Raw genomic sequence first — 23,880 nt, forward strand, 5'->3', positions numbered from 1 at the left:
ATACTAATTGAACAAGAGCAATTGATGTTTTAGTAGTAATTAAAGATGGTAATTATTGCCAAATCTCCCCGTGGCCCCGCGTGTTTGCTTTGGACTTGTCAAAACTGGAGGCAGGCGGAATCAATCTTCATAAAGTTGGTAGTTCAAAGCATCTTCCTGGTAATGGCTTCCCACAAGGTTGGTGATGGAGTGAAAGGGGGAGATAGGGAGGAATTCTCAGTCTATGCAGAGGGCAGGGACATGAATGATGCTCCCTCATTAAAAAAGACTGAATCTGTATCCGAAATGGGAACTTCTCACTGTTGAGTAATCCCAGCATCCCTGTGAGGGGTTTGGGAATGGGGGATGCGGTGGCTGGCTCCACCCCTTGCTGCTGGCCTGTCCTCTTGCCAGCAGCCAGGAGGGCTCATGCATTTGGCTGCAGCCTTTAATTTAACTTCCCAAGCTGCTGTGCAGCCCTGCCAAGCCTCCCAAGCCATGCTGATGGATGAATTGCTGACCTAGTTACCAGCACCTGCTTTATGGGCATTTGTCCCTCTGATGCCAGACACAAGTGCTCCTTTGGGATGTGCAGAAGGAGAGTTTAGAACACTTCCCACAGGGATGCAGCATGGCCAGCAGGGAGGAGAAGCCTCTGCAGGAAGGGAAGCAGTGGCCCATGGGTCGTGCCCTGGGGTGGGTGAACCCATGGGTACAGGGATGTTCCTGCTGCCTGCTCAAAGAGGCTGGGTATCCCTGCCTCGCTGCGGGGCTCCCAGCAGGTTCCTGCCTGGATTCATCCCTCTGTGTTGCTGCATGGCTCCTGGCTGATATTTATACAGGGAAAAGCAGGATCAGGCCTGCTGAATTGCTGCCTCCTTGTCCCCATGGAAACAGATGCAGGATGCTGCAGAGCAGAGCTCCTTGCAGCTCCAACTCTGGTCCTCATCTGTGGTCCCCTGGCAGAAGAGCCCTTGAGCAGGAGGTGGGAGGCTGAGCCCAATCTCCATTTTGTCTTAGGAGAGCAAGACCCTTCTCTTCAGGGGGAAAATGGAAATGTAATCAGATCAGCTTGTATAGTGCAAATAGAAAATCAGTTTTAATAAAGCCTGAAGAAATGCAAAGCAGCAGCTTGTGATGGAAATTGGGTTAAATAGACACCTCTTTAAGGAGAAGCTGCTTGAGGGCTGTTTGCCAGGGTTGTGGCAGCCCTCGGCTGCCTCCTGCTCTTCACTGGGATCTCAGGTGGTGGCAGGAGCAGCCTTTGCAGGTGGGAATGGCTTTGTGGGCTGGTACTTGTGCATCCTCCTCCTCCTCCATGGATGCTCCTGCCCCTGCATCCCTCCCCAGAGCCCCCTGCAGCCCCTTTGGTGGGGAAACGGCTCCCGCTGGGGCTCCAGTGCTTAATTCCAGCTCAGAGGAGGCACTTTGCTTTATTGCTTTCATTTATTACCGCAAGACCAGCGCCTGTTTTCTGAGGCAGCTATCTGCTCCAATCGGGGCTGATAAGCAATGCTGGTCTGTCTTCCCGAGACAGCCAAAATTCATCACTTTGCCCTTATTTATTTATTTCCCTGGGCTCTGGTGGTGGCCTGGGTTTTTCTGTAGGTGACATTCTGCAGAAGGCTTCATTTTCCCACTGAGCCCTAGAGATCACAAACCAGAGAGGAAGGCAGCTCCGTAAGGAACCCCACTGGAAGGCACTGGAGGTAATGGAGTGAGCTGGCTGCCAGGCTGCTCCAGAGCAGCAGTTGTCAACCCCATTTGGTTTCATTGTCTACATTAGCTGCTCAGCTGTGCCCAGGTTTTGGCAGTGCAGGCTGGGGAAGGAGATGTGAACCCCAAAATGGACCAGACAGCGTGGGAGAGGCTTGTGAGGCTGTGCATAGCATCCCGGATGCCTTCACTTCTCTTCCAAGCAAAGATTCACTTGGAGTAAAATCCTCACAGCAAATGAAACAGAACAAGGAAGAGTTTAATGCACAAAACCTTTATTAGAGCTCTGAGGAACAGGCTTGCTTGAAGTTTTCCTGGAATAGATTCCCAGAATGATGCACCTCACGTCCGTTGGGCTGTGTCAAGTGGTTTCAAGGCTGTTTGGAGCCGGTGGCTGTGAGCACTGTGGGGTGAGCTGTACAATGATGCTCAGGCCTCAGGGGAGGTGATGAGTACATGGTGCTCCTGTGTTGTTGCCCTCAGATGGCAGCTTTGATTCTCCAAATCTATGACAGCCCCTTGAAAGGCCATTTACAGGGCTCCTGCAACAGCAGAGCCAGCGGGCTGCTGCTCCTGCTCCAGAGGTGTCTCTGGGATGCAGAGCCTGGAGCTGGATCCCATGGGCATGTTACTGCTGGGAGCCAGTAGCTGGAGCTGCCCAGCTTTTCATCCCCTCTGCCTCCTTTCCCAATGGGTGGAAGGTGTTCCAGGGATAGTAAACAGCAACATTCCCCCTTTCTATCAATCCAAAGGCAAGAGCGGGTGTTTGGAGGGGCGGGAGGAGCTGAGCGTCTCACACAGCAAAGGAGAGATCTACAATTGGCCAGCTGTAATTTCATAACTCATCTCCGTGAAACACAAGGAAATTAAAAGGGTTTAGATTCCGAGGTGAAATCCTCATCAATTAAATTCTGCCGGGGCTGAGCTTCCCTCTCATTTGAGGCTTATTCTATTATTATTGTGTGTGATTGCGGGAGGATGCAAACAAAAGCTGCTGCTACTGGAGGCTGCGGTGGGGGAGAGTGAGAGACGGCAATTACTGCTCCGTGACAGGGACAACCGAGGGGAAGGAGGTTTTCCTGCGCCTCCGCCACGCACCAGGCGCAGGCAGGGGAATCCATCATCCTGAGCCTAATCAGTTAATGCTGATAAACTGCCAGCAATAACTGACAATTGAGCTGGGGGCTTTGAGCTCCGAGTTCATTCCTTCTCAAAGTGCCATAGCTAACCTATTAAAACCAGCAAAGCACAAAGGCAAAGCCCTGGCCCCTGCCTGGGTGCCCTAATGAAGGCTGCTGTTGATTCCTTTAAGTGTGGATGATGATGTGTTTAGCAGCTATTGATGCCAGAGGTTTAGCCCAGGCTGGAAAAGCCGCTTGAGCTTTGAAGAAAGGGGTTTGTGTTTATCCCTGGAAGCTTTTGCCCTGGGTGCTCGATCCTGCAGTAATCCCATAGGAGACAAGGCAGTGCTGCAGATGAAGGGCCCGGTCTGTGTGTCCCTGGTGGGACTGGGTTTAGTGGGCTGTGTGTTGGGTGTGTATAGGGTCTTCAAACAGGATGCATTGCTAGTGCGAGATGCCGCTGTGATGCTTCCCTCAGGGAACTGCTTCCCGTGGCTCAGATCACTTATTGTCTGCTAAAGCACTGACACAAATGGAGTAGGATGTGCTCGCTTCTCCCAGCTGCCTCTTGGAAGGCAAAGCCTCGCTTAGGAACACAGCTACATTCACTGTGTATCCTCTTACTACTTGTGATGGTTTAAACACACCTCCATGAGCATGCAGCTGCAGTTGCTCCAATGAAGCGGGGCTGTGGCTCCCCACCTTGGACACGCTCCTGCCTATGGCAGTGCCTGCAGAGTGGTCCAGGAGTGGTTTGATGCCCAAAATGACAGCTCACAGGGAGTGATCCTGGCAGGAAGCTCTGCACGGAGGCTGGGAATCGAGGGGGATGTGGGAGCTGTTGGGGGTGATTCATTGCATTGGGACCCCGGTCACTTCCCAGCCATGCAGAGACTCGTTTTGCCCTGGCTAGCTCAGCTTTTAGTGTGGCTTCCATCGTCCCTTGAAGCTGTGTGGACAGAGGTGCTGTGATTTATTTACCCAGGGGATGTCAGCAGCCTGTCCCCATAGAGCTTTCCCCATAGCTCCCACAGCCAGGGAATGACTGCTCGGGGTGTCCATCCCATGCACCAGGGACTGGAGAACTTCCCTGACCCACCTTTCCTTTAGCAGGGAGATGTCTCACCCAAGCAACCCGGTGAGGTTACACTTGTCTGGACGCTGGGATTCCTTTTGGATGTTCCCTGTGTTTAATTGCCCTTGCTGGAAAGGCAGCACCTGATGTCTGGTCTGTGTCTGGTTCGTGCTTCCAGCACTGGGTTTTTTCTGCCTTTGTTGTTAGACTGAAGAGCCCTCTATTATCAATGTTTTTTGTTCTCTGTGTGGGTATTTAAAGACTTTGATCAAGTCACCTCATCACCTTCCCTTTGTTAATGTGCAGAGACTGAACTCCTTGAGACTTTTGCAATGAGGCAGGAATTGTGCCTCTGCATCCCTCGGCTGCTTTGAAAATCCCAGCCAGAGAGTCGAAGGTTGGGCACCTGAAAACGAGAGGGTACCTGGAGAACTCGTCCCTTTCCGTCTCTCTGCTTTTGCAGTGGGCTTTGACATCGCAGAGGGATTGTGCCAGTGACTCTGTTGGAAAGGTTCCCTTTGTTTTTTTCCCTTTTTTCTCCAGTGATGGATAATAACTCCTTTTCAAAGGCAGATTACCTGGGGAAACGCTGCCTCTTCTTCGAGTCCTCTGCCCTGAGCTGGTGTCCCTGCACTGGGGAGCTGCGGGATGTGTGTCTGAGGTGATGGGGAGTTGCTGCCTGCTTCTTCCACTGCCTTCCCTCTGCAGATGGGGTATGTGCTGCCTTTGCACCATGCTCTGCTGCTGCCCCTTCCCTCTCAGTGGTGGCAGAAACCCCATGGTCTGTTTGGGGAGGTGGGAAGGCTGGGAATGACTTTCCTAGAGAGCTGGGAAATGGTGGCACATAACGTTTTGGATGCCTTTGTGGATCAGCCCAGGAGGACTCGCTTTAATGTAGACCAGGCAGACCCTTCTGTATCGGGGAGGTTGTGTGAGCTAGCTCATGGAAGCCTCTTGGGAGCCCACTAGAGCCGTTCATCAAAGGTATTCAGTCTGTGCAAAAAGCAGGACTGTGCAAGGACTAAATGGTTTGGAAAGGATGTTTCAGCTCAAAGGGGGCTGTTTCCAGCCTGGTGCTGAGCTCCAATGTCCTTGCTGTGCTGCGGGCCCAGCTTGGCCTCTGAAGGACCAAAATGCAGCAGATTTGGTGGCTTCCAGGGCCAGGTGTGGAGCTCAGGTGTTCCCAGTGTGACCAGGCACAAGGGGTGGTGGCATTCCCTGCCCCACACTGGGCTGGCAGAGCCAGGGTCCCCCCTTCCACCCCTGGCTCCAGCATGTGGAGTGGAAGCCTTCCTGCCCTCATCCTCCTCTCTCCCAGCTGCCACAGGACAATGAGATGTCAGGACCGTGAGGATGGACGGGGTGCACGGGGTCCTGATGAGATGATACAGCAATGATTCCATTTCATCTCGAATTTGACATTAAACTTTAATAGTCTCAAGGACAAGAAGCCAAAAGATATCAGATGTAATGAGATAAAGCAAAGTTTCTCTGACAGCAAATTTGATCACAAATGGGCTCCGAGATTGCTTCTTTGATATAAATGAAACATAATTCATCTTCCAGTGCCTTGAATGGGCTTTGAGGCCATGTATAATAACAGTGTCGCCAGTGCCTAGCTCTGACAAGTGCCTGCGTGGCACTGGGAGAAGGGGCCCTGGGACCCTGCTTGCTCTCCTCTGTGGCCCTGGATGGGAGGCAGCAGTGACAGGCAGCATGGCTGAGATGTTTCCAGCCCTGGCAATCAGAGTCTGCTAGGGCATGGCTGGGCTGTGCTCCCTGCATCCCAATGGGCTCCCTGTGGTCCCATTCTGGAGGGCTTGGACACCCCCAAGGGCTGTTGCAGCCACAGCCCTGTCTGCCAAGGGAATGTGCTGCAGGGAAAGGGATGTGCAGGAGCCCTGTGGGGGATGTGGGGATGCTGAGGATAGGGAGCAGTGATTGGTCCTTGCCTATTGAGTTTTGTGCTTGGGGGGTTGTGTACGTCTCTCCCTGTCCATATGAAGCCAATGGGTGAAGCCTTGGCTCCCATGTGTCCGTCACAGACGAGTTTCCATCCCAGGTTGCTGTTCTTGGCCTGTCCAAGCAGCAAAGTGAAGGACCCAAGCCCAGGTTGTTAGTGAGGTGTAACAGAGGGCAGCAGGAGTGAAACAAATACTCGTGAACAGCCCAGGACCACAGTGGAGGCTCATTGAGCAGCCATGCGGAACACAGCGGGTCACTCACATCCATCGGGATCCCAATGAGCTGAGCAGAGTGGGGGCCAGGAGCACTGGGAAAATGGGTTGGCGCAAAGATCCGGCCAAGCTCCAGTTGTGAGGCTTAATCAGTGCTTGAGGAGGTGAGAGATGGTCGAACCCCATCACTTGGGCATTGGAAAGCAGCACTGGCTCTGAGCATCGCCGTGAGCTGCAAACACTGCCCTTGGAGCTGGAAACCAACAGTGACCCCAAAACTGTGCCTGTTGGTTGGGCCAGGCTGTACCTCACACTGGGCAGATTTGGGTATGGGTTGTGCCTCAGCAGCTGTTGGAAGGGGGTTTAGAATGGGCTCTGGTATATAAACACCATGGTGAAGCAGACAGTGTGCTATGGGTTTGCTGGGTGCTTTAAACCCATCGTTATCCCCATGACTCCACGTGTCCCTTGTTGACAGAGGTGTTCTGCTAACTGAGAAGGTTTGTCCTGATGCTGTTACGTGCGGCAGAACCCATCCGTGTTGAAACCCAGCACCCACTGCAGCAGCATCCTGCTTCCCGCAGCCCCGAGGAGCACCCTGGGGCTGATGGTGCTGCCGTTGTCTTGCACTGGGTTCACTTTGTGCCGTTTCCTGACCTCGTTGCTATCTTTGCCATCAGCTTTAACTCGGAGGGTCCGCGGGATCTGCGGTTCTCGCCCTACCTCTTGCCTACAGAGGTCTCTCTTGAGCAGCGCTGGCGAGTCGGGAGCGGTGCATGGAGCAGGGCAGGGGCTGGAGCACAGGCAGCACATCTGGTGACAAATGGCATCAATCTGCTGCAAGGGGGGAGGTGTCCTGCGAGGAGCCGGCGCTTGCTCCCTGTTCCTAATTGGCGAGATGGGCTTGATTTATCTGTTCATTAAGGGAGAGATGGGTGTGATTACGTGCTTTGCTTTAGGCGCCCTTTAAAGCCATGCTTCCCCTCGGGGAAAGGCAAAGGGGGAATGGTGGTGTGGGTGTCAGGAGCTGAGACCGTTGCCTTGGGGCTGCTGGTGCCATATCCTGCTCCCCCTGGCCCAGCAGTGCTCTTTGTCCCCATCCCTACAAGTGTGGCGTGCAGGGAAGCAGTGTGAGGACTTGTTCTTGCAGTAGCGGATGCATTCAGTGTCCATGGGGAGATGAAGGGGAGTTTTTGCATGGAAAGCAGCCTGGGAATGGGGGACTTCATTTCCTGTTGGGCTGCTTTTCTGTAATTTTATTATCATTAAATTGCTTCCAGTGACCTGTAATGGTTTTGTACAGTGGCAATTACAGCTCTTCAGGATTAAGCCACACACACATGCACACACAGCCGCTGCCTTCATGTAAAGGGCAGAGCTGCAGCTCCCGGTGCGGAGGCAGCCGCTGCCTCTTCCTTCACCCCTTTTAGCCTAACGAGGCCCCTTGGTGTAAGAACAGGGTGCCCATTAGCAGGCTCTGATCATCCATGGGGATGGGACTTGGGTGTGCCCTGCAGTGTTTGGGTACCACGCTGCTTGCTGGACAAGGAACTGGGGATCTAGATTAAGTAGTTCTAGGTTTTCACATGCAGCCTAACCATGCTCCATGGAAACAGCCCCACTTCTGGCTGTGGGTCCCTGGACTTCCCTGGCAGAGCAGGGAGGATGGGGCCAGCACCGTCTCCTCCCAGCTCCCCTTCCTGGGCTTGGGGAAGAGCAGCAGCCACAGTGTTTTCCAGGGATGCTGTGCAGCCAGAGACTGTTCATTCCCCTTGTAACCCCCATGTGCTGCACGGCACTGAAGCGCAGGCTGCTGATGGGGTCCTTCCTGCCTCAAACTCCTGGCGAATATGAAAAGTCGAATTGATTCCCTCTAATAAATGAAGCAGTTGGATGTCTCATTTGTAACTTGACATCCACGCCGGCGCTTCAGCTGCTGCTTCTCACCCCTGGCTGCGAGATGCACTTATTAAGATGGCATTCTGCAAAGCTATTGCCATTTACCAGGAGCCAATCTATCTGCAGTTCGCCTCGGGTCGGAGGGAGCTGCAGTGGGGCAGAGAGGGTGGGGGGCAGGAGAGGGGTCTGGGCTGCCTTCGCTTGTCTGCCTTCTGCCAGTACATCACCGTCTCATTCACTGTCAGTCACTGAAGGAGATCTCTTGCTAAGCTGACAGTGTCTTGGTGCAGCCTGGATGTGCTGGTGCTTGCTGAGGGGCATTGGGATGGAAGAGCAGGGGTCTGCATGGCTGCTGTGTGTGCTGCAGTGCTGTGAGGTGTTCCCGTGGTGCCCATCTCTGATGGCTCCTTTGTTCCCTGCGAAGGTGATGATGGAGATCACCCATCCTGCCCTTTGGAGGGGAGCAGGGGCCGTGCTCCTGGGCAGCCCTTGCTCTGTGTGATGGAAGCAGCTCTGCCCGCTTCCCCTCCCCTCTGCTTTGTGCTGCGGCTCCTCCACAGGGCTAAAACCAATCACGATAAATCAGAAACCCTCCCTCGGACTCGGCGAGGTGCTGGGAACTCGGGATAAGAGTTTATCCATCCTAAATAATAATGCACTGGAGCTGCCAGCTCCCCGCTGGCTCCATTTGCATGATGCTAAAAATCAATGACCCAGGTGAGTGCGTGGTGCACGGAGGAGAGCCCAGAGGACTGTGCTGGGCTATCCGGGGACAGGCAGGATGCTGGAAGCTGTTAGCAGTGAGGAGGTTGTCACGGGCAGCCATGCCCTGGCTTTCACACCAATCTAACAAAGGGAGCCGGCTGCTGCCAGCGCAGAGCCTGGGCTGATTAAATCTTTGTTTAAGAGCTCCAGAGCTCCATTACCTACATCAGGAGGGAGTTAATTAAACAAGGGAGGTGGGAGGTGGCAGCCGATGTGGCTGAGGGCATCTCCGCAGAGGCACAGCTCCTGCATGGAGCTGCTGCTCACAGGTTGCTCATAGGACAGTGTGCCAGATGGGAATGAGCCCTCAGCACGGCGCCGGCTCCCGTTGGTGTGGGGCAGCTGGAGGATTCCAGTGTGGTTCCATGTCCTCTCCAGCCCTGCTTTCCCTTCCTCTCTCTTGGGAACCGGCATTGTGGCCAGTGACCGGGTGTTTGGGCACCTTGTTCAGTCAGCGTGCAGGAGGGAGAAGTGGTTGAGTTCTCAAAGGCCACTGCAGTAAGTGTCTCTCCAGGTCCCCTATTTGTTACTTGGATATCAGGCTGCCCGTAATCGGTTTCCACTTCCATTAGGCGCATCCCTGTCAGGAGCTGGAGGCTCGGTGGCAGCCACCCTGCTGCTTCCATTTGGCTGTACGAGGCAATAGATTAGATTCCTGCTTGCTTCATGGGAGATCCCTAGTGATATCAATTAGATATGTCAGAGGGACTCGGGGGAATATTTCTTCCTTTATTTATTTATTGGAGTTGAAGACATCGCAGGCTATCACAGGGAGGCACATAATGTCTCTTGCTTTTCTTCACTCACACTCACTCTTTTTCTTCTGATGGCTTGTAATGAAGCACAGCAAAGGTTATTTCCAGAGGAGGGAGGCTGTTCCTGGGCTGGTACCCAGCTGTGGTGGATGGAGCATCCCTGCTTGCACACCCAGGCACGTGCTCATCCTCCCTGGGCTGCGGCACAGATGAACTCTCTTGTCTCCTTTGCTCATGCTTGATGTTTCTGAGAGCCTTGTATTTCATTCCTTGAGTGTGGCTGCCCTGCTGGCTGCGGCTCAGTGCATCCCGGTGTGGGGCAGAGTGGGAGGCATCACTCCAGCCCCAGCCCTGGCAGGTTCTGAGGCTGCCAGCCCCCACCGCAGGTGCCATGGAGAGGCATCAGAGCAAATCTAATGAGATATGTGAGAAAGTGGTGCAAACAAGTCAGATCTGTCAGTGCTGGAGACAGTGGGAGGCGAGGGCAATGAAAGGAGCCCTGATGATGCCTCATATCCTGGATGTATCAGCTGGAGCAGGTGTTTCATGACAAAGCTGCATCCCGGCCAGGCGCAGGGAAGGGGAAATGCCAGATAAGGATGTCGGGTTCCTCATGGCACATCCAAGCAGCCTGGCCAAATTCAGGGGATGAGCATAGTGAGGCTGGTGGAGAGGAAAAGCATTTGGCCAGCATGAAGCTTGCTTCTTGTCCTTGTGGTCCCCAGGCAGCGTAGAGCCAGGGCGGGTGCATGGGGGTGATGGCTGTGAGGAGCACAGTTCCATGCACCAAAATCCCATGTAATTCCACAGAAGACTCTTCCCTCCTGTTTTCCATGGAGCTGATGAGTTCTGCTTTGCGCTAGCTGTGTGTTGCTCTGAGTTAAGCCAGCCTCCTTCCATCCTGTGGGCAGCCTGGTGCTTTACAGGGCCTCTTAATGTGGTTTGTGTGAAATACTGTTGGCTCCTGTCATCAGCTGTCTCCCGTTCCCACCGAGGTCAAGTGCAGCCCTCCCATCCATTTCAATGAGAAGGGCAGCCCATAAAACATGTTTTATGAGCATTAGCTAATGAATCCCTCCCATGAGGCATGCACTGCACAGTGAGGTGTTGGGAATAGTTGCTTTTTATCCCCTTGAGTGGGTCTCCTTGGTATTTTTTGGGGGGGGGGATTGCAAAGCAGGGGGTTCTTTAGATGGGGCAATGTGCTGGTGAGGGCACTGCTGCTTGAATTATCAACGACCTCCAGCTGAGGTCCCTGGTGCAGGAGCCTGGTGATGATCCTGTGTCACTCCCATCAGGTCATGGAGGTCCTGCCCTTGCCACTGCCCATAGCCTGGCTCCAGGCTGGCCCTGGAGGCTTTGCCTCAGTCTAAGCTGTGAATAACCACCGTGACTCACCCCATACCTGGCTCCGGAGCTGCCCGTTATTAATGCGCTGCTTGGCTGGGGCTCGGGGAGTGAGTCCCATTTGAATGTTAATGCCTCCAAGATGAAACCTGGCTGATTAAATTTTAGACTTGCAAATGGATTTGGTAAATAGATGTTAGGAGAGGCGGGACAGAGGCTGCCTGCCTTGATAGCAGATACAGTAAATAGCAGCGCTTTGTGATTAGGCAAGAGATTCACTCCCGGAAAATGGGAGTCTCAAGGGGCTCTTTTCTGGTGTGAGAAATCCTTTAAGTACATGAATTTATGGCAGTTTTTCTTTTCCCAAACAAAAAAGAAGTCCCTCGGCTGCCTCTCCCAGGCGGCTGGTTGGGAAACCAGGGAATAAGCGGCCAGGCTGGACAGGAGCACAGTGGGATAGATCACAGAAGGCTTGCTGAGCCCTCTGGTGAGCACAACCCTGCGGGGCCCAGCCACGCAGGCAGCAGCGCCCTGCGGATGCTGCTGCAGTGACCGCAGGGATAACGGGCAATGGGGAGGGAAGGAGCATCCCGACTCCTGGGGGAGCACTTGGACATCAGTTCCTCCTGTCGCTGGGTGGGAAAGCAAAGGCAGAACAGAGGCACAGCCCGGAAAAGAGCTCCTTCCCTCCTGCCCATCCCTGGCAGCCGCCTCCCTCTCAGTTGCAGCTGAGGATGGATTATTCCTGTTTGGCACACGGGTTTATTTTACATTCCCTGTGGAAAAGAAAGCCTGTATTTGAAATACCTTTAAAAATGCAGATAGAGGGGCAAAGCACATTGACCTCTGCATATAATATAGAGAGAGGCTTTAATAGCAGTATTGCATTCATTCTTATCTGTAGCCGTATGAAATATTGAAAGGAAAGAAGGAAAAAGTAAGTGTTGAGGCTGGAGCCTGGAATTAGCACATATTAAGCCGTCTGTATTTCTCTCCCCTGCTGAGCTGGGGCAGACGGGGCCGCTCCTGCCCTAAAATCTTGGGAGGAACCTAGCATGGGCAGGCAGTGTCCAAGGGGAAAGGCTGCTGAGCTGCCTGGTAACACGCAGGGCTCTCCTTTGAGATTCTTCCCAACCTGCTGAGATTTCCAGGGCAAACTGTGTTTCCAGCCGTGGATGCTGCTCCCAAGGTCCTTTGCCTGGTGTCTGCCCATGGTCTGCCTGGGGAGCACATCCCTGCACCCTGTCCCGTTGTGGTGCTGAGCACCACTTCACAGCCTGCTCTTCTGCCAGGGGATTTAGCAACTGCCCATGCAGGGTAATGCTTCCTATTTACCGGCTGCAATCTCCATTGCCTTCCTTGTTCCCTATATTGAAACATACATCATCTGCTCATTAAAGCATAATCTCCAAATTACTCCGGCCATGAGCAGACAAGGTTACAATGGCTGATCGCATTAGCAGGGATCAATATCACACCGTGCCTGCTGCAGCTACCTGGGAGGTGCTGCTGCTAAATCCTTGTTTCCCAGAGGAGCAGAATTCCTTGGGACTGTGCAGACTCCTTTCCCGTGGGGAATTGGAGTGGAGCTCATACTGTAGTAGCTACTTTAATGATGCACATAGTGTTTTCCAGCAGTGGAGCTTGGCGTTGCCTGTAGCATGGCTGGTTGCCAGGCTCCATAGTGCGTTAATGCCTGTCTCCTCCAATGTGTGTCTTGGGGCTTGCTCAAATCCTGGGAATCATCCCATTAGCAGTTGGGTGCTCAGTTCCCCAGCCTGGCATCATAGTCCTCCCTCTGAGGATGGCTCCATGTCCTGTAGGTGCTGTCCTTCATCAAACAGCACTGGTGAGACACAGGCTGTGTGATGCATTCTGGGCAGCAGGGCTCAGCACCACAGCAGGCGTTACCATTGAGAGACATTCCTGCAGTGCCCCAACCACGGTCCTCATGGGCACAGGAGCTGGGTTTGGTTTGACAGGATTCCTGGGAAAGTATTTTAAATAATACATGAAGTTTCTGTGCAGTTCAAGGCTCGTGTGCTCGTTTACCAGCAGCTGCGATGCGCCATCGCCTGATAAACATGCTTGTTATATATTATGTATATCGCATCCTGATGCCAGATTCGAAGGGAGGTGTCTCCGGTCACACAGCTGGGCTGTTTGCTGTGCATGAGGATGAGGTGGTGTTCCCATCCCCGAGGTAAACACTGCCAGCAAACTCTGTTTGGAGCAGCCCTGAGCTCTATGGGGAAGGAGGGTCTAACCACTATGCCTAATTGCTAGGAAGGGGAAAATAATACAGGGGATTTCTAAGTGTCTTTAAATACCCTAAATCCCCTCCCTTCCATGGGGCTGCTCATTAGCTTCAGTGGAGCTCTGCGTGTGCAGGACATCAGGCTCCAGCCCTGGTGGTCAGGGATGGAGCAGGCACCGTGACCTGGCTCAGTCAGGGGGTTTCTGGACCTCTACTTTCCATTGCCCACCCTTTGAGCCTGGTGCCCTGCTCCTTGGCCAGTGGTCTTGAGGCTCTTGGTGAGAGCGGGCATGGGTTTGGAGCCCGCTGAGCAGGGAGGATGTGCGGGAGCTGCTACCGCAGTCCTTGTCCCTGTGTCAGGAAGGGGCCCCAGAGCGTTTCAGTGGCCTTCGGGCAGGTGGAGGCAGGGAGTTAATGATACCCACACAGGTCCGTGTGCTCTGAAGGTCATATGTGCTCTGCAAACGGCGCCGCCAGCGCCAGGCGCGGCCCAGGGGGTGTTAGATGGAAAATAGCAGGGCTGGTCCAGCGAGAAGCAGCGGCTGAGCTCGGAGCCGCCCTCCCAGTGCCGCAGGTGCCCCAGCACAGGACACGGCCAGTGCAAAGTCTCCCTGACCTTTAACGGGGATCAGCTTGAAGCGTGAAATCCGCTTATCCCGGGGCGGGGGGGACGAACGAACCGGGACGGGGACCAGCGGGCGCCCATCCAGCGGCAGGGATGGGCACAAGGCAGGGAGGAAGCTGCTTCGGGTTTGTTTGCCTCTCAGCCCTTTCAGAACAAGGGAGCAAACATTTCCGGCATCCGACGTGAATATTGAGGACTCAGATTTAATCGCCCTTTTATTCACATGCTGATGAGGTGCTCAGCATCCCTTCCCAGGAGCTGTTTGCGCTTTCCTCAGCGCGGAACAACCTTGTAAAGACTAGAAATGGCCTTGGCTGCCTCCCTGCCCAACCACCAGCTACATGGAACTGCGAGCGGAGTCAGCGCCTCCCTGCTCATCCCCATCACTTCAGAGTTCAGTGCCTTCCATGAAGGAGAGCTCCGTTTCTGGGCTTTGGGGAAGGGAGCCAGCTCCTTAATGAGACACCCACCGGCTCTCACCCTGCGAGCAGCTAATTGAGGTGTGCTGGCTGCTCTCCTGTTAGGCAATCACCAGGAGTTTGTCTGAATCAATTGCAGAGTGGCTGCTGGATGAAAGGGCCGGGGCTCTGCAGCCTGCCAGTGCCCCGGCTGCTGACAGAGCCTTCCTCCCGCTTCCCTGAGTGACTGCTTGACACAATAAATCTATGGGAGAAGGAGGCACTTCTGATCTGCTGTCATCTTCCCCAAACGCTCCTGATGCATTTCCTTCCCTCATTACACGTGAGATGTCAAGTCCTCACCTGCGAGAGTGCAACTCGACATCTCCTGCACCCGCCTCCCTCTGAAAGGCTTCAATCTCCCGCAGCAGCCGCTGACAGGGGGTGTGGAGGTGGCTGCCGCCCGCCTTCCACTGCGGCTTCCATCCTATGCCATCTGCCCCATGGCCTCTATGGGGAGGGACCGTGTTTAGCACGGTGGGGAGGTCCCATCAGCCACAAGGCAGGTTGTTGTCTTGCTCATTCTCCTGCAGGGTTGGGCGTTTTGGGGGTCTGCACCTCTTTGGTCACTCCCAAGCTGGTCTGAGGGTGTATCAGCACATACAGGGCCAACTCTGGCCCTGGGAATGCTTTCCTGGCTGCCATGAACCCAGACTTCCTATGGGGAACAAGTCGGGAAAGGGTGGCTGAGCTGATTCACCTCCAGCATGTCTTTGTGGAGGAGAAGGAGCAATTAGCAGTCTGATAGCAAGATTAATAGCAGATGCTCATAATTAACTCACTATGCATGTAAGCAGCTATTGTCTCCATTTTATCCTGCGTAGATTGATATTCAGGAGTGACTCATTATATAGACAGAACCTATTTCGCCTGCAGAGCGCAGCCACCGGAATGGAAATTGCAATTAGAGTTGGCTGTGTCCCTGCCAAAAGCCTGGAGAGGAGCAGGGGCTGTGCTGGGACAAGACCCTGCTCCCCCTCGCAGTATCCTGGCTGGGCTGGTTGTGGGGTTTATTACTGCAGAGCTGTGCGGGGCTGTCCCCAGTGAAAAGGGGACGTGAAAAATGGCTGGAGAAGCTGGAGAGTGGCCAAAACCTGCAGAGAGTTGTAAAGAGAAGCAGAACAAAGCGAGGTCAAATGCTGCAGCCAGGAAAGCCTTGTTGCTCCCCTGGAAATGCAATCTGGAGCAGCCCTTCCTGCACTGCTGTGGCTGGTACCCGGTGCCAGGCTGGGTTAGGGATGATGAGGTCCCTGCCCCTCCTGAGGAGGGCTCGGGTGCCCGATGATGCAGGGGCTGTGCACATGGAAATGCAGCTTCCCCATACTTGGCACTGGATTCGGTGCATGGTGGGGTGCATTGTTGGTCCCTGCTGCAGCTGGGTACCCTGCGCATCGATCCCATTGGAGTTCAGGGGTAACCAAGCATCACAGCGTGACTGCTGGAGGAGCTTGGTGACATCTATCGATCCGAGGAGACGTGTTGAGTCCTGGCGAGGCTGAGGGGAGCTGGTCTGTCACATCGCAGGTGGCAGAACGTGCTCTGTGTGAATCCGTGTCTATATCCCAGTGATGTCTGCTGGTGGCTACCGAGCTGCAGGGACGTGCTGGACATCCCGGTAATTGCCTGTGTCAATTCACTTGCCTGGAGCAGCCTCTCTAAGGATGGCCCTCCCTGGGGAGAGGTGTAAAGCTGCTGCTGCAGTCTGTGTTCCAGGTTGGTTTTGCTCCCTGCTCAGAGTCACCTCTTAAAAGCCTTTCACTCAAGGCCGAGCCAGGGAAGGTTTATTTGTGTAACCCAGTGAAGTGTTTTCACTGTGCACACACACGAGTGGTTGAGGTGAAGGGAGCCTCAGTTCCTGGCTGCATGGATGGGGTGCTTCTGCTGCTAGAACCTTTGCAGGGAAAGACTCTCCTTGTTGTTTCAATGACTGCAATGTGCTGGCAGCGGATGCAAAGCCCCGTGAGCAGCAGGGACAAGGCTTGGGGATGCACCAGAGGCAGCAGGACCCAGTGCCAGGCAAGAGATGGAATCACACAGTGCCGCCTGCTAACACATGATCCTGTTTGTGTAATCCCTGCACCCTGAGCAGTCTTGCTGTCTCATCTGCCCCGAGCCCCAGGGACAATCAAACACTTGTGGCTACTGTCATCAATTGCATGGCATCAGTTGCCCGGGCTAATGGTGCCCATGGCTTGGGGCAGGAGCAGCATCAGTGGGGCGATGGGCAGGCAATGGGCTGCCCTTGGTGGGGTTTGGAGCAGGAGCAGATCCACAGCTCCCTGCTTCTGTGAGTGATGCTCCAGCACTGACTGGGGTGCCAGGCTGGCGGGGAGGAAGCAGGCACTTCCAAGCTTCCAGCTCTTTGCTCCTGCCTCTTCCCACTGGCTTGTGTTGCCTCCTAACAGACCGCGAAGGCGCAGGCATATGGTAATGCATATTTAACTGGTATTTACATTCAACATTGTCTCTCTGTAGCTCTGTTTTCCTTCCCAAACGTTGCAGCTCCTCCAGGCTGGTGCAGCTGGGGATGCGTGGGGAATAAGGTGGGTGTCCTTGGCAGGGGCTGTGCTGGAGTGATGCTGCTCAGCAGTGCAAAGGGAGAGTGTGGGGCATCTTGCTTGGCTGGGAGCTGAAACACAGGCCCCTGCCTGCTCTGGGTGCCTGCTCCTAGTCTGGGGGCTCAAACTGCCCCCTGGGAATGAAGGAAACCACACCTAAGTCCACTTTGCAGGGTAAAACACTTGGTGTTTTGTGCTCCCCTGCCCCTTCCACCAGTGGTCCCTTCTTGTGTGAGCACATGGCACAGGGATGGGTCTCTGCCATTGCTGGACGTGGTACCATGGCTTTTACTGATGGCTGAGAAATGTGAAAACCAATTAAGACCAGAAGGGAACTGTTAAGTCAAAGAAATAAATAGCTCCTGTTCCACCTGAATCTGCTCCTTAATCCTGGTGCTCAGGAGCTATCGTTATTCCAAACATACTGGCATAATAATTAAACATAATTACTTGAAGGTTCTGGGCTGGTGCCTATCTATACCTAATGCTCCTAATGAGATTTCTATTAAGAAACACACCAACTTTTAATGAGTAATAACAACTCCTCGCTGTCTAGTCATGGGAAGGGCCCTGGTGTGTTTGGGGTACCCGGTGGGACAGGAGCTGCTCGCAGGGGTGCACGGAGCAGTGTGTTGTGGGTATCCTTGATCCCATCCTTGTGCTGTCCTGTGCCCCTTCAGCCTGGCTGGGAGGGTTAGAGCCTCCATCCATCCTGAAAACACGGCATGGGGCAACTGGGAAAGGTGTTTGGGGTGTTCAGTCTGTGCCTATCGGTGAAGAAAAGCAAATGATTACTTAAGTAAGGAGGATGTAGTCGGAGCTCCAGAGAGAGAATCACCTGTTTAGAAAAGACCCTTTTCCTTGAAAATTAATCCTAATTTAGGATCCAATTACCACGTGGAGGGTGTTATAATGGCCTGAAACATCAGTCAAGGCAAATCTGTAATTGATGCCTGTTAATATGAAACAGTTTGAAAAGGAGGACGCGTTTTGTTTTTCAATCCTCCCTCCTCCCCCTCCTCTGAGGAATCTGCGGCTTGGGAGCGAGAGCACTTCAAGAGAACAAAGCCCCTTTGAAAGCTCCTTTTTTCCCCCCTTTTCAGTGCTTATCTGAAAGGACATCTTTTCCCCTTAGTTGCTGTAATCATGAAAGCACAGGTGACAAACTGCTTCCTACCAGCCACTGTCAATTCCAGGTTGGGGTTTTTATAAATACATGTGTGTGTATATATAGAGCAGCAGCAGCACTGAGGCTCTGTGCCAGCAGATGATCCCTATCAGCTCACCGGGGAAGAAGGCAGCCAACAAACTTTAAGAACAGCTTTAGGGCTGGTCTCCCTCCCAGTGGCAGCATTCCCAGCCTGGGGAAGGGCTTCAGGCTGGCTCTGTCATGTGGGGGCTGCTGTGCTCCTCAGGGATGTTGGGTCTAAGGAACATGTTCCCACCTTGGCCACCAGCAGCCCTTTGCCAATGCACCACCAATGAGTTTTTGTGGGTTTGCAGATACTTTTATCCCTGTGTTGTGCTTTGTTACTGTGGGAGAGAAAGATAACTTTGTTGTGGCTCAAAGTTGTCCCATATAATGTCATTGGGCAGCTGAGGGAAATGGCTGAGCTTTTATTAGCGAGATGCTGGCTTTTTGCCTGCTCTGGCTCACTGATGGAGCCACTGCTGTGCTCCACGCTCGGGCTCAGGGGGATTTACTGTCTTCTGGCCCACAACAGGTAGATGAGGACTGTGAAACCCTGTTTGCAGCATTGCTCAGTGCTCTGAGCACATCCCCATCACGGACACATCAGCCCACAGAACTGAAGCCAAATGCCTGTAGGAGACATTTTGTTCCTGGAACTGAACGGTGGCTCTGCAATCCGTATGCTTAAGGGAAAAGGAGGGGGGCAATGAGACTGAGTGTATTCCCTCCCTGCTCACAATTGTGACTAAGAAGTATGTTTATAAAGCCCGAACTGGGCTCAGAACCCTGAGGTTGCTGCTGTAGCAGCTGGGCCAGGGATGGCATCAGGTGGGATGCTCGGGATGGGATCCTCTGTACCCCAGCATCCCACTGCGAGGCCGCCGGCACTGGCCAGGTCTCAGTAATGGCTTGGCACAGCTCTGGTTTCCAAGGTGACTATCTCCTTGCCAGCCTTTGAACTCCAAGGTGGTTTCTTGTCTCTGAACGCTGGGGTTGGTCCGTGCCGGGATGGCTCCGCTGCCCGGAAACGCTTCTCGCTCTGATCAACAGTGTTTTGGTCAGATAAGGCTGGCTCAGGTTGGCCTTGCGCACACAAACACTCATCAGTCTGGGTAGCAAATGTGCTCGGTGGCACTGAGCAAGCTCCTGGGGTTTTTTACTCAGTGTGCTCCTTCTCCAGCTCTGAGTGGGCAGAGGTAAGAGGGAGATGAAGTAAAGCCCCTCGGTGCACTGGGGGCTTGGAAATGGGTAGTGGAGCTCTTGGCAGCGATGGATGGGTCATAAAGGTGATGGACTCTGGTTGGACACCTGGAGCCTCACAGGGGTATAGGGTGGGGGGACGGGAGCTGTACAGCCAGAGCTCTGCTTCCTGCTGCTACAGTGCTCACAGCCATCTCCCTGCATAGACTTTATCTGCAATCTCTGAGTGATAGAAAGCAAAGGGAAAGGAGGAAAGAAGGAAATTCTGAGGGGGTTGAAAGTCGCCCTTTGAGCCAATCTCACTGTAGCAGCTCCACAATCTGAATCTGCTCTCAATGCCAGGCCAGCACTGGAGCCAGGTGGGCTTTGATCCTGTGCTGCTCTGCATGCAGCTCAACACGTGCTTGGTCCATGGTAGCTGTTATCCCTGGGGCTGTTTCCACAGCTCTCAGAGGTTTTGTGTTACTATATCAGGTCTGTTCAGTGCTGCAGCCCATGTGACTGGGTGCTGTGGGACCTGCCACAACCTGCACTGTGCTTCCAGGGCATCTCCCATAGCACTGCTTCATGTGGTGCTCTCCCACTGCACTGATAGTGATGTATTGCTCTTAATCAGTCAGAGTCTGCCTGAGTGGGTGCTATCACACCTCATGCAGCAGCCTCTGACCAAGGGGGTTGACTTCTGTTGTCTGAGGACAGGAACTTACCCATCTGTTAGGTCTTTGTAACTGACTCCAAGGCACACGACTGCTCACAGTGAGCATCTGCCTGCATCACCAGTCTCCATCCCCTCTTTGGCTGGTTGACCCTCAGGTGAATTCAACCTTTATCCAGGGCTCAGTGAGTCAGGGGTTGGTGCTCCCTGGTGAGGCAGGACAAGGTAATCTGCTTATCCTGGAGCCCATAGCACTGTGGCAGCCCTCTCTGCCTGTGCAGAATTAGTGTGGTGCTGTTGGGGATTACACCCCCCAACCCTGACCTCCCATCAATCCCTTGAGCTTTGGTACCTGAGTGATGTGCTGTGGGGATGTTGTGCCAAGTGTTAATAGCACCCGACCGTAAATCCCTCCTCCTGCACTTAAAAGCCTGTAATTTCTGTTCTCCCTGTGCTGTCATGGGGCCTTGTGTTGAGGCTGATGGTGTAGAGCTGAGGTGCTGCCTGTCCCAGTGATGGACCAGCCAACAGCCATCTGCTCTTCCATGCTGTCCCTTCCTCTTTACATTAGGCAAAGGAGGATGAGGACACCCACCATGGCACAGGCACCTTCCAAACCATCCATCTCTGGCTGGCTGCTGCCCCAGCACAGGGGCTGATGGAGCCTGACTCAATATCCAAACAAAGGGGATGTCCAGACCAAAGAGTTTGCAGCCCTTCCCTGCACAAAGCCAGGTTCAGCCCTGTCTGCTTTTACCTGGCACATTGGCCTGGCAGCTCTCGACCCTAAGCAGCGCACAGTGCTGGAGCACACTGCGCAGAGAGGAGTTTCTGGCTCAGGCTCTGCAATGTCAAGAGCTTCAGCTAATCCAGAGAAGCATCCAAACACATTGCCTGAGGAGCCAGCCAGCACTGCGCTGCAGAGCTGCAGTTTCATCTCCCTGCTTCCGATATTCCCAGCCTCAAACGCTTGCCGAAGGAACAGCTTTTTGTGAGGATGCTCAGGAAAAACCCACTTTGCAGCTGTGTGGAGCTCAGGGTGGGGAATGGCTAAAGGAGGAGCAGGCAGGGGATGCTGCCACTCGCATGGTGCCAGGCGAAGCCTCCTGCGCCGCAGGGATGCTGTGCAGCACGGTGGTGGTTGCTGTGTGTGTCAACGTTTCCCCTTCTCCCTCGGTGACATCCCTTTGTAAGCAGGTTTCAAAGGAGGCTCTTCCCCTTCTTTAGGAAGGTTTATATGAAACTTTAATTATAGTAGCACTGTTAAAAAGGATCATTACAGCTCCCGAACAAACAGCAGTCACCAGTGTGACACGAGCGCACTGTGAAATATCAGGGTGACAAAATACTCCCGGCGCTATGTGCGGCGTGTCAGCTCACCCGGTGCTGTGTAACACCTCAATTTGTAAGGAAGAACGTGCCATGCCCTGTGCTAAATGCTTAAATGAGGCGTTCAGATGTGGAGGAAGGAACTGATTTATCCTTCGGTGGCAAAACATCCCAGCGTACCTGCTGATAATCCTGCGCATGATAAAACCCAGGTTCCAAGTGAGCATCGCTCTGCTCCGCTCGAGCAATGAGGGGTGATGGAGGGGATAGAGGAGAAAACACCAGTGCTGCACTCCAGTTCCTGTCCCTGGACAATGAGCAAATGCTTTCAGGGACTGGTTCTTGGTGTGCTCTCAAAGGCAGATTCCCTTGTCCTGGTTTCTCCCTGCAGCATCGTTCCCTGGGGCCCAGGCTGGGACCCCAGGCAGGGCAGCACTGGGCTTTTCCATGGTGTTTTTCCCCACAAAGCTGCAATTGCTTTGAGAAGAAGGGGTTTGCATGTGAGGAGGTTGAAGCGAGGAACGACTGGCACACAGTGACTGGGCAGGAGCTGCTCCTGCCTCTCCCAAAGGCTCTAAGTGTGGCTGGGGCACAGGCAAAGAGGCTGGCAGTGGCATTCAGGGACAATACAGCGAGTAATGGCTGAGCAGAGAAGGATAAATCTCTGGTGTTAGGGATGGATGTACAGTGCCGTAAAGCAAAGAACCAATATAACAGTCTGCATAACACCATTAGTCTGGGACTGAGGCGTTTGATAGAGAATGAGAGCTGGCATGAGCCAACAGGTCTCTGTTTTCTCCTGGTGTTTAATGCTGTGTTCTGGATGCTGCTTTCTATGCTTAGTGTGTTTTATTGTTTTGCTCACCTGAAAGAGGAACTGCTGGAGCTTAGATAAATGGATGGGAACATTGGGCTCTTGTTGCTGCGGCTTCTCTGGGCGGGCTGACAGTGATGGGTGTGCAGGGCGAATGTGGAACGAGTCCTGAGGTCTTTGTGGAGCAGGGTGGGACTTGGCTCTGTCTACCCACCCCTCACTGACCAGCACCCCTTTACTTCCCAGCCTCTTCCTCCTTCCATGCTTATCCCCAGCTCCAGCAGGAGAGGTGAGCACTGACCAGGACAGTGTGTGGGGCTTGCTCCTGTGTCCTGCGGGAGAGTGGATTCAGTTGCTCATTTTGTAGATAAAAAGGAGCTGGAAGAGCAGGGACACACACACACAACACATGGGCAGCAGAAAGCATCCACACAGCATCTGCTCCCCGGCAGCAGTGCGGGGCTCTGATAATCTTCCTTTGAAGTTGGTGGCCAGGGCTGGATCCATCCGGGTTTCCTCATCTGGATTTCCCTATAGCACCTCACTCCTCTGGGCACTGCTGGCAGCCTTAAAGTGTCCTGTGGCACCCCTGGGCTCTTCTCTCTTCTTATCCAGCATCAGGGTGGGGGTCTGGGCTCAGGCAGGGGTTCAGTGTCACTGGCACATAGAGCCGGTGGTAAGGGGCAGGTTTGCAGCAAACGCAGGAAGAAGGACATGGGGAAGGAGCTACCGACTGAGAAAGCAATTTCGGAAGACAAATGTAATCTGGGGATCTGAATATTCACAAGTGAAATAGGAGGGAAGATAAAAGGAGCAAAAAGTCAGGGAATCCAAGCGGCGCCGGCTGCACTTCAAAGGGGAAGGGAGCTGGCTTATGGATTTGCAGCCAGTTGCGGCTGTGCCGGCGCAGAGCAGAGCCCCAGCATGGGAGAGAGCTGGGGACGCAGGGGAAAGGGAATTTGAAAAGCAGAGATTCAGACGCCTGTTTCCCCTTGGGTGAAATTACACACAGAAATATGCTGGCAAAATACAAAAGGACCCGAGATGAAAGCACAGCCTGCAATATACATTGCAAATGACATGTGGCCAGGAGGGACAGATGCGGTCTGGGAGTCCAAAGCCCACATTTCCAGGGCTGGTTTGATAGGTGCAGGGGACAGGCTGGGCATAGAACCATAGAATAGTTAGGGTTGGAGAAGACCTTAAGATCATCAAGTTACACACACCCCCCCAGCCATGGGCAGGGACAGAATCACCTATGTGTGGGTACCCCATGAGACCCCAGGCTTTTGTTGGCAGTCCGCTTGAGGGGTATTAATCAGAGCTGGGCAAACAGTGCAAAACTAATTGGGGATGCTCTTGTTGAATGCAGGGGTGTGGGAGGATTTACTGATCTAGAGCTGGTTGGGAAGAGATGATGCTCCCTGCCTGAGGACGGAGGCAGGAGAGGGGCTGGGGACCGGCTGCTCTGCAGCGTGACCAGCCCGGGGGTGTGTGCCGAGCTGAGGAGGGCTTTGAAAGGCAGGACTGGAAACAAAGGCACCCTGCGGCTCGGGAAAGGTTGCCTTTGCTTGCGGCTGAAAGCGCTGGGCAATAATAATCAAGATTTATCGCTCGGCAATCACCATAGCAACATCAAAACACAAGTGGGAGAGAGATGCTCCCCCGGGGGGGGGGCTTCCTGCGTCTCCTCCCTGCATCGCTCAACCCCAACCAGGGAAGGCAGAGCCTGGTGGCAAGGGAAGTCGGGTTTAAATGGGGAAAGAAGGAGCAGTTCCAGCCACCATGAGCCGTGTCTTGTGGCAGAAATACTGGAGAGCCACAAGGTCCCCTCATGGCCAGACCCGTAGTGCTCTTTGGAACACTGCTATCCCTCACCACCTTCTTTCTGGATGCCTGGCAATGGCTGGGTGCAAGCAGTGAATGGAAAGAAGGGAATACCGTATCTCCTGTGCTGG

This window comes from Melopsittacus undulatus, chromosome 15 (assembly GCF_012275295.1).
Source record: "Melopsittacus undulatus isolate bMelUnd1 chromosome 15, bMelUnd1.mat.Z, whole genome shotgun sequence".
Lineage (NCBI taxonomy): Eukaryota > Metazoa > Chordata > Aves > Psittaciformes > Psittaculidae > Melopsittacus > Melopsittacus undulatus.